The sequence below is a fragment of the Vigna angularis genome, chromosome 2, assembly GCF_016808095.1.
Source record: "Vigna angularis cultivar LongXiaoDou No.4 chromosome 2, ASM1680809v1, whole genome shotgun sequence".
Classification (NCBI taxonomy): Eukaryota; Viridiplantae; Streptophyta; class Magnoliopsida; order Fabales; family Fabaceae; genus Vigna; species Vigna angularis.
This window is the reverse complement of record NC_068971.1, coordinates 27,201,933-27,211,181: the sequence shown is the minus strand read 5'-3', so window position 1 is coordinate 27,211,181 and position 9,249 is coordinate 27,201,933.

Here is a 9,249-nt window from a genome sequence, read left to right as displayed (position 1 = left end):
GGAATGAAGAAGGAAGTAGCACAGTTTGTAGCAGCTTGTTTGACTTGTCAAAAGGCAAAAGTGGAACACCAAAGGCCTGGAGGAATGCTACAACAATTAGACATACCAGAGTGGAAATGGGATATCATTGCTATGGATTTTGTTACCCATTTACCACGAACAATAAGGGGTAATGATGCCATCTGGGTCATCATTGATCGATTGACAAAAAGTGCTCACTTCTTGGCAATAAATCTGAGAATGTCAATGACTAAGCTGACACAATTATACATAAAAGAAATAGTAAGATTGCACGGTATACCTTCTAGTATTGTGTCAAACAGAGACCCAAGATTTACTTCTAGATTCTGGCAGACCCTACAGGAAGCTATGGGTAGCAAATTACGAATGAGTTCTGCATATCATCCCCAAACTGATGGACAATCTGAAAGGACTATCCAGTCATTAGAAGATCTGTTGAGAACTCTTGTATTAGATTATCTTGGTAGTTGGGATGAAATGCTTCCTCTTGTGGAATTTACCTATAACAATAGCTTCCAATTAAGCATAGGAATGGCACCTTATGAGGCTCTGTATGGCAAACGATGTCAAACTCCATTGTGCTGGTATCAGGATGGTGAATCAGTTTTAATAGGACCTGAGCTACTACAACAAACCACCAACAAAGTAAAATTGATACGGGAAAGAATGAAGGCTTCTCAGAGTAGACAAAAATCGTATGCAGATCAAAGGAGGAGACCGTTAGAGTTTGTGGCTGGGGACCATGTTTTCCTGCAAGTAACTTCAACCACGGGTGTTGGAAGAGCCCTTCGCTCGAGGAAACTTTCTCCTAAGTTCATTGGTCCATACCAAATTTTGAGACGAATTGGGTCAGTCGCTTACGAGATTGCGCTACCCCCTCAATTGGCCAATCTCCATTCAGTTTTTCATGTATCCCAACTAAGAAAGTATGTACCTGACCCTTCTCATATTATAGAAATAGAGGAGATTCAAATCCGAGAGGACCTTTCAGTAGAAGTACAACCTGTTTGTATAGAAGACACTAAAACAAAGGAACTTAGAGGAAAAATTATCAATTTAGTCAGGGTAGTTTGGGATAAGAGGACAGGTGACTCTACATGGGAACTAGAAGAAGAAATGAAGAAATTATACCCTCAACTATTTTCTTGAAGTATAGAATTTTCGGGGACGAAAATTTTTGTTGTTGGGGAGAATGTAAGACTCATGAAAAAAAAATATTTATAATAGTAAATTTTATCATTTTATTAGTAATAATAATTTTAATGGATAGAAAAATGAAAATTTTGGATATAAAATTATAATAATTCTAGAAGGAGAGGTTCAAATTTTTGATAACTTATTTAGGATTTTTAAAATAATTGAATAGTAAAAAGTGAATAGTGAATAGTAAAAAAAAATTAAGAATTTCTTAGCATGGAAGAAATTAGGATTCCTTAGCATGGATGGAATTAGGTTCAGATTTGATCAAGTAGATGATTAAAATATTATTTTTAAAATAATATTAAAATAATAAATAATATTAAAAAATTAATGAATAGTAAATTTTTTTGCCTATAAATAGCCATGGGAGGGAAGGGTATTCTGCACCAAAAAAAGAGGAATCAAGTGAGAGCTTGAGAAATAGAGAAGAAAGAGTTAGGAAGAAATTTTTAGTTGCAAGAAGAGTAGAGGTTCTGAAGGGTTTCGGGGAAATAAATTCAGAGCAAGAGGAGTCTGGAATAGAGGTAGGGGAGCTAACCTTTCTATGCTTTTATAATATGATTTAGTATTGTTTTATTTCTATTCATGTTTTGAAATTCTGTGTGAATACTGTTAATGCTTACTATATAACTATCTATATTGAATTTCGGTGTTAATATTATATGCTGTTGTTTTGAATCTGTTAATAAGAAATTTGTTAAAAACTAGTTGAGGAACACTTTGGCTAAGGAAAGTCTTGGTACTTAAGTTGTCCATTGTGACGCACCTCTCTTTCCTGGAAGTCTACTCGACATGTGTTTAACTTAAATCTTGTGTACAGATTATGTACTTTTAAATTATCATGTAATATATCTTGTTGGAATATATTCAATTTGTATGATTTCTGAAATGATTGAAGTTTATTTGATTTGAATTTATGCATCTGAACATGTATGAGTATTACGGGGAGATGTCGTAAGGGTATAATATGAGTCAAGGAAGGTGAGTATGGTATGAGTCTCGCGGAGAGATTCTGTAATGTCATGGTATGTGTATGAGGATTATGGGTAGATTTCGTAATTGTATAATATGAGTTAAGGAATGTGAGCATGGTATGAGTTTCGTGGAGAGATTCTGTAATGACATGGTATGTGCGTATATGTTGATGTTGAGGGTCATGAAGTTGGAGGTTATCCTGATACTCTAATAATCATTCAGTCTCAAGTAGAGAATGATGAATTATGTGGTGAGAGGGGCAGGAGGTCCTGGTCTATGTGCCGGTTTAGGACATAGTGAGGGGACTAACCTTATGAATGGTATGGAGGGCAGAATGTCCTGGTCTATGTGCCGGTTTAGGACATAGTGAGGGGACTAACCTTGTGAATGGTATGGAGGGCAGAATGTTCTGGTCTATGTGCCGGTTTAGGACATAGTGAGGGGACTAACCTTGTGAATGGTATGGAGGGCAGAATGTCCTAGTCTATGTGCCGGTTTTGGACATAGTGAGGGGACTAAGAATGACATCACAAGTGAAAAACTTTCCGTTGTATCGCTCATCAACATATCATTGGGATAAGTGCCTATTAGGTATTGTGGAATGAGTGTCTATTGGGTATAGTGGTGTTTATTGGGTATTTTGGTGTTTATTGGGTATTGTGGGACGAGTGTTCAATAGGAATTGTAGTACGATGGTATGAGGGTGTCTGACATAATTATTATATGATGTTTGTATCGAAGTAATTGTGCATGTCTTATAAATGATTTGTTGCATGTTAGCTCACCCTACTTGTTTGTGTTTGTGTATGTGCGATGATCGTATAATTCGTTATACGGGAGCAGATGAAGGAATGTCGTCTGACCTAGTGCCGATGAAGAAAGAAATAGAAGATTAAATTAGAAGAATTTGAGTTTTATTTATGAATTTGTAATTGAAATCTAAGTTTAGAATTTATATATATATATATATATATATATATATATATATATATATATATATATATATATATATATATATATATATATATATATAAACTGTAAAATTTTAAGTGTGAGATTATAGGATGTTACTGTAAATGTAATGCTACAATATATAAATTATGCATTTTCTAGTATGAGATTATGGGATGTTACAATAGAAAAATAAATTTGTTTTGCAGGATCGTCACAATTTTAAATATAGACATGAATATGTATTAGTATAGATAATACCTTATTTCTTAAATTGGATATGAGATAGAGATGAATATGTATATGTTTCTCCTTTTTATCTTACATTTTTCTATCTTTGTTTTAAATTACTAAAATACTCTTAATTTATTAAGTAATTTAATAAATTTGTGTTAATATAATATATATTTTTTGTTTAATTTTTTTCTTTATATTTGATATTAAAAAAAGTGTATTTTCTTGATATGATATACTTGATAATATAATATATATTTTTTGTGATTTTTTTAAAAAATATTTAATGAATAGATTTAGGCTTAAATACAAGTATACTCGATAGGACGAAAATGAAACTAAATTTTTATACTTATTAGTTATAAAAATAAGAATGAGGATGAACTTTTACTTTAAAAATAAAAATTAAAGATAGTATAATTAAATCCGCTTCCAACTTATCCTATTATCATTGTAAATTGAACAGGACGCATACATAAGTTATATTCGCACAATAAATAATAAATAAAAGTATTGAAATATAAAGAAAAAATAATTTAACTTTTTACAACAGGCACCAAAAATAGAGTATGAGTATCAACAATCACAAAAAAAGGAGAGAAATATTTTTAACATAAGAATCGAACTCTACTTAAGACATAAGAGAGTCACGATCAAATGCACACACAAAACATACTGTGAATGAATACACCATAACATAACAATAAAGCTTTCAATTTAAGGAAAAAAAATCGGAACTTAAAATAGAATATAACAACGTAAATTTAATCACAAGCATGATCAAAAAACGAAAGTTATAAATTTGTTATCCAATTTTTAGCTTGATCTACCAATGAACAAAAGTGAAAATAACAAATTTACTTAAATTGTTTTGATAAATATGTGAAAAAATATTTTTTTATTCTATTTCCCTTTCCAAAAGTGCGTGAAATTAACATTCTCTCTTTTTGTCTAAAAAGACCTCTCTCCCTCCAACTGAACTTAAGTGGGACAAATCGTCTTAACAAAGTTTTAACTTTTTAAATATATTTGGCGGTCCAATCCAACATTTAAACCATGTCTCCTAAATTCTTTATTTTAAAATAGTATATAAATTATTTGGTGTTTAAGATCCTGAGTCTATATTTTGGATATAAAAAATAAAAAATTTTAAAGAAAAAACCTCACATCAAATATATATTTCTTGAATTCATTTTAAAATAGTCAAACCAAGGACGACAATAAATTATTCTATCACTGTCTTATTAATGATGTTAATTCCCATGGGTCATAATTAACTGATGTCTATTTTTAATTATTTGGTTAACAAATGTGATATTTATTATATGTAATGACTAAGTTTTGTTACATATTGTTTTATAATTTTAATTATACATTTTTTATTTTAAGGTTACTGTATAAAAGGAAAAGTTTAATTAATTTTTATTTTATTTTCTAAAACATCTTTTAAAAATAAATCTGTAACGAAATTTTATGTTCCAACGTGATTCCACCGTTGATTCCTTATCCATTGACAGTGATTAATCATTCTTTATAAAATTCAATACTTAAAAGTTAATATCATATTTAACAGTTCTATATCGAATAATAATCTAATAGTCTCGTATCAAAATAATAATTGACTGAGATAAAAACAATTATGCTTTTAAAAATATAATTATTATGATATAGATTGAACCGATAGGTCGATTTGATTTAAGAGCAAATAAACCGAATAAAAAGTTATCCAAGTCGAGTTAGACTACAACTTTTTTTTATTCAACTTAGTTTGGTGGCTGAATTTTTTTACAACAATTCTATTTTGCCAGTTTTAATAATGATTTTTCACTATATTTTATGCTTTCAATGAAAGTAATTTTTTTTACTTAAACTCCTAGAATTCTTTTTCTTTTTTTTTACATTAAAAGAAAAAATAAATTTACTTTCAAAATTTGAAGATTAAAAACATTAATAAGCTAAAACAATAAAAATATAAATTGAAAAACAAATAAGGATTGATTATTTAGAGGTATTTTAATATTTTTTTGTTGCTGTGATTTTTTCTAAATTTTTTTTCTGTGATAGCTAATATTTTTAGCCTTTTAGAAAATAAATTTATTTTACATAATCAAATTATAAAAATAAATAATTTGAATGTGTAAGGACCTGGAAAATAGAGTGTTATAGAACAGATAAGTGTATTAAAATAATGAGATAGATTATTTTACTTTAAAATAATTTTATAATATAAACAGAATTTTAGAAACACTTCTCATTATTTTAAGAAGACTTTATCTCTCTAGAACTCTATTCTTTAGAGTTCTCTGACTTCTCTCTACAATCTCTCTCTGCTGAGTTATCTGTTTGACGATCAGGAGGTGTCTAGGCGATCCTGACATTGAAGGCTTCGTTTTGGACCAATCAATTTCGTGTTTTTGAGCTGGTAAGTGGTTTCCACTGTTATCCGTTCTTCACTGGACTATGAGCATGCAACGTTTCTGTCTTGCATGTGGTTAGCAGTTCTTCCTTCAATTTTCTAGCTCAATTTAGGTTCTAAGTGTTGTTCTCTATCACCAATTGGTGAGTTGTAGGTTTCTGTTGAGTTTCCTTACGTTGCAAGTCAATTGTCGGTATATCTCTGTGAGCGGGACTGTTATCTCTGAGATAAGGGGAGCTAGTGGTACGACTGTCGCGGTCATACAAATTTGATGTGCAATTAAGAATGCAGTATAATGCTAGGAGGTGACTCCTAGGTCGTCTCTCAAGGACCAATATTGTTGTGGTTCAGTCTCAGATTTAAACACGAAAGGGGGGGGTTTGTGATTTTTTTTTTGTTGACACTGAAAAATAAATTAAAACTAAAATTGGAATTAAAACAAAACAAAATTTAAAACGCCAAAATAAATGTTAAAGACAATAAAAATTGAACGGTAAAAAGATGATAAAAATAGAAAATGACTGAAAATAAAATGACCGGTAAAATAAAAGAGACAATAAAATTAAAAACATTTAACATGAAAATAAAATTTTTCAAAGATTAAACATAAAAATATAATTACTGGACTGTGAAGATAAAAACCAAATCGATCAAACTGCTTCAAAGAGATTACATGCTTTCAGAAATGACATTGCAATGTTTGGAATTGAAATTGAGATCCTCTGGAAGAGAGGAACCGAGAGTGTTTCCTACACTACTCCTAAAACTACCACTACTCTCACACACTAAAATCTCCCCCCTTTTCTCTGCTCTGCCCATTCCATTTTATAGCCAAAACTCATCCTCCCATGACTTGTTTTTGTCTCCAATTGGCAGCCCGTGAACTTCCAACTTTCACCGTTTTCTTTGGTCTGCCTCCCATCCAGATTTTGTGTTGTTTTTGTCCCTTACTTTTTTTCAGCTCTTAAGTTTACAAAGAAATAGGATGGGGCCCTCCATTTGCCAACTACTCTTTGTCATTTTCTACATTGATCACGGCTGTAGCTTCTCTTCATGGATGTCCAGATGCACCTCCTTCTCTTTCCGCTGCACCGTGAACTGCCCCTGGACACTCCAATATGTGTGTGTGGCTGGTTGCTGCTGCAACAAGAGCTTCTTCATCAATCACCATGGTGCTTATTGCTGGATGCTTCTTCATATGAACACAACCTCAGCTGCTGTGTTCTTGTGTGGGGTTGCACTTTCATTTCCTGCTGGTGGTTGCTTCAACAAGGTGCTGGACCGTCTCCTCCAAGCTGCTGGCCGAGACTCCACTATTTCAGCGTGTGGGCTTCTTCTTCCAGCTCCTTTGCTGCAAGCATGCTGTACCGTTTCCCCCACCGTGACTGCTGCTGCGTGTTGGAGCTGTTTGGAGTTGGATGTTGTCGGTGAAGACAACTGTTGGTGCAGGCCGTGAACCTCATTCTCTACTCAAGCACCGTACTCTCTTCTTCTCCATCTCAGCTGGACCTCCGTGTTTCTCAAGCTGGAATGTGAAGGAGAACTGCTGGAACGTGTTGATGGAGTTGCTTCCAGCCCCTACCTTACTGCACCTAGACCGTGAGCTCCTTCCAGTTGTGGTGGTGGCTTCATCTTTCACATGCTGGACATAAAACTTTGCTGCAGATTCCACTCACCATGTTCTTTGATTCAGCCAGCCGTGACAGCACCGTGTGTGTTATTTCTCCAAGAGGAAACTCCAAGAAAACTGTGAATGGTAGCTGCTCCAAACTGCTGGATTTCTTCTTCTTCAACTCGGTAGATACTCCTTCAACTCCTTTACGTGAGCTACAGCAAAATAATAGAGAAACCGTGAGGTGGACCCTTCATTCAACAAGCTTCACGGCTGCACACTCCAAAATGAATTCTCCAATGTTAAGAAGTGGTGGTCCCTTTTCTAATTCAACACTGAATGCTTTGCCCAAAAAAAATGAATTAAATTGTCTAACAAGGCCGTGTAAAGCAAAGAATTTTGGATGTATGTAAGCTTTCAAAATGGTGAATGGACCCCTGGAATATCAATTTGTTACTTCTCTCCATTTTCACGTAAGTTTCAAAGTTGTGGCCACTCCATTATGTCAAAACATGTGCTTACAAAATGAATGTGCCGTGACATCATTTCCACTAACTCAATATTAAATCAATGAGCTTCTCCCGTGAACTATGAACAAAATGGTGTGCACTTCCTTGCATTTTATAAAAATAAAACCAAGAGCTATGTATTGCTGCATCTGCTTCCCCGTTACTTCACATCCATGACACCATTTTCCTTTCCAAATTGCAAATACAGCTGTGAGCATCTATGAACCATGCACAACTTCAAATTTCCATTTTCAATTAATCTTCAAATGCCCCTAATTATATTTCCAAAATTGTTCCTGCAATTACTAATGCAAATAATGAACTCAAATAATTCAAATTAATTATAATAAGAATTTCTGGTCCAATTAAGTACAATTAGCAAAAACGGGAAAATACATGACATTTTAGCACAATTTCCTGATTAATTCTAGCACAATAAACTAAGTGAAATGAATAAAATATCGACTCATCAGCTAGCTACTGTATTAAATTGTTGTATGACCTGTATATATGTTGAATGTGGTAGTATTTTACTGTTTAGGACTAAATTGTTAGTTTTAACGTAATGTGAATTGAATGTGTTGAAAGGGTGGATTTATGAAACTGTAGTGTGATGTTGATGAATTATTTTGGATGAATATAAATGTTGTAGTTGTGCATGTTGGAGGTAGTTGATGTGAGTAATCTGTTGTGGTAGTGATGAGGTATGAAGTGAAGTGAATTGTGCTTGTTTAAAGTCAATTTAGAGGAAGTGAGGTAATGCATTTGAGTATTTGAGGTCAAGTGATGTTAGAGGCTGCTGGGGTAGTTTAGATAGGTCATATGTGACTTGTTTGAATCATCAAATTGGTTAAAATCAGGTTCAAAGTGGTAAATTAGGATTTGAGTCTCTAAGTTGATGAAATTGAGGTTTTAGAGTAGGATTTTATGCATAAACACTTTAGATTGAGGTTAGGAAGGTCTAGAATCACTTAGTCAAGTCTAATTAAGCATATACAACAATCTAGGAGTGTTAGAAGTTGGGAAAATTGAGTAGAATTGTTAAGTGGTGGTTGAGTTGCATAATTCTGCAGAATTTCGTTCTGCAAATTATGCAGACTCGCTGTGCGAATGGATTCGCATAGCGAGTCACCTTAGCGAGGTGCTCTTTGCCAAGGCATTCACATAGCGATGGGTGCGCTGTGCGAGTGGATTGAGAGGATTGCTCTCTGTTTGTCGATCTGCATAGCGAATCAAATCGATATGCGACTGGTTGGGGTCTGGAACTATTATTCATTTTATTCGAACAACGAGTGGGTCTCGCTTTGCAAGTGTTTAGGAAGTCTGAGTCT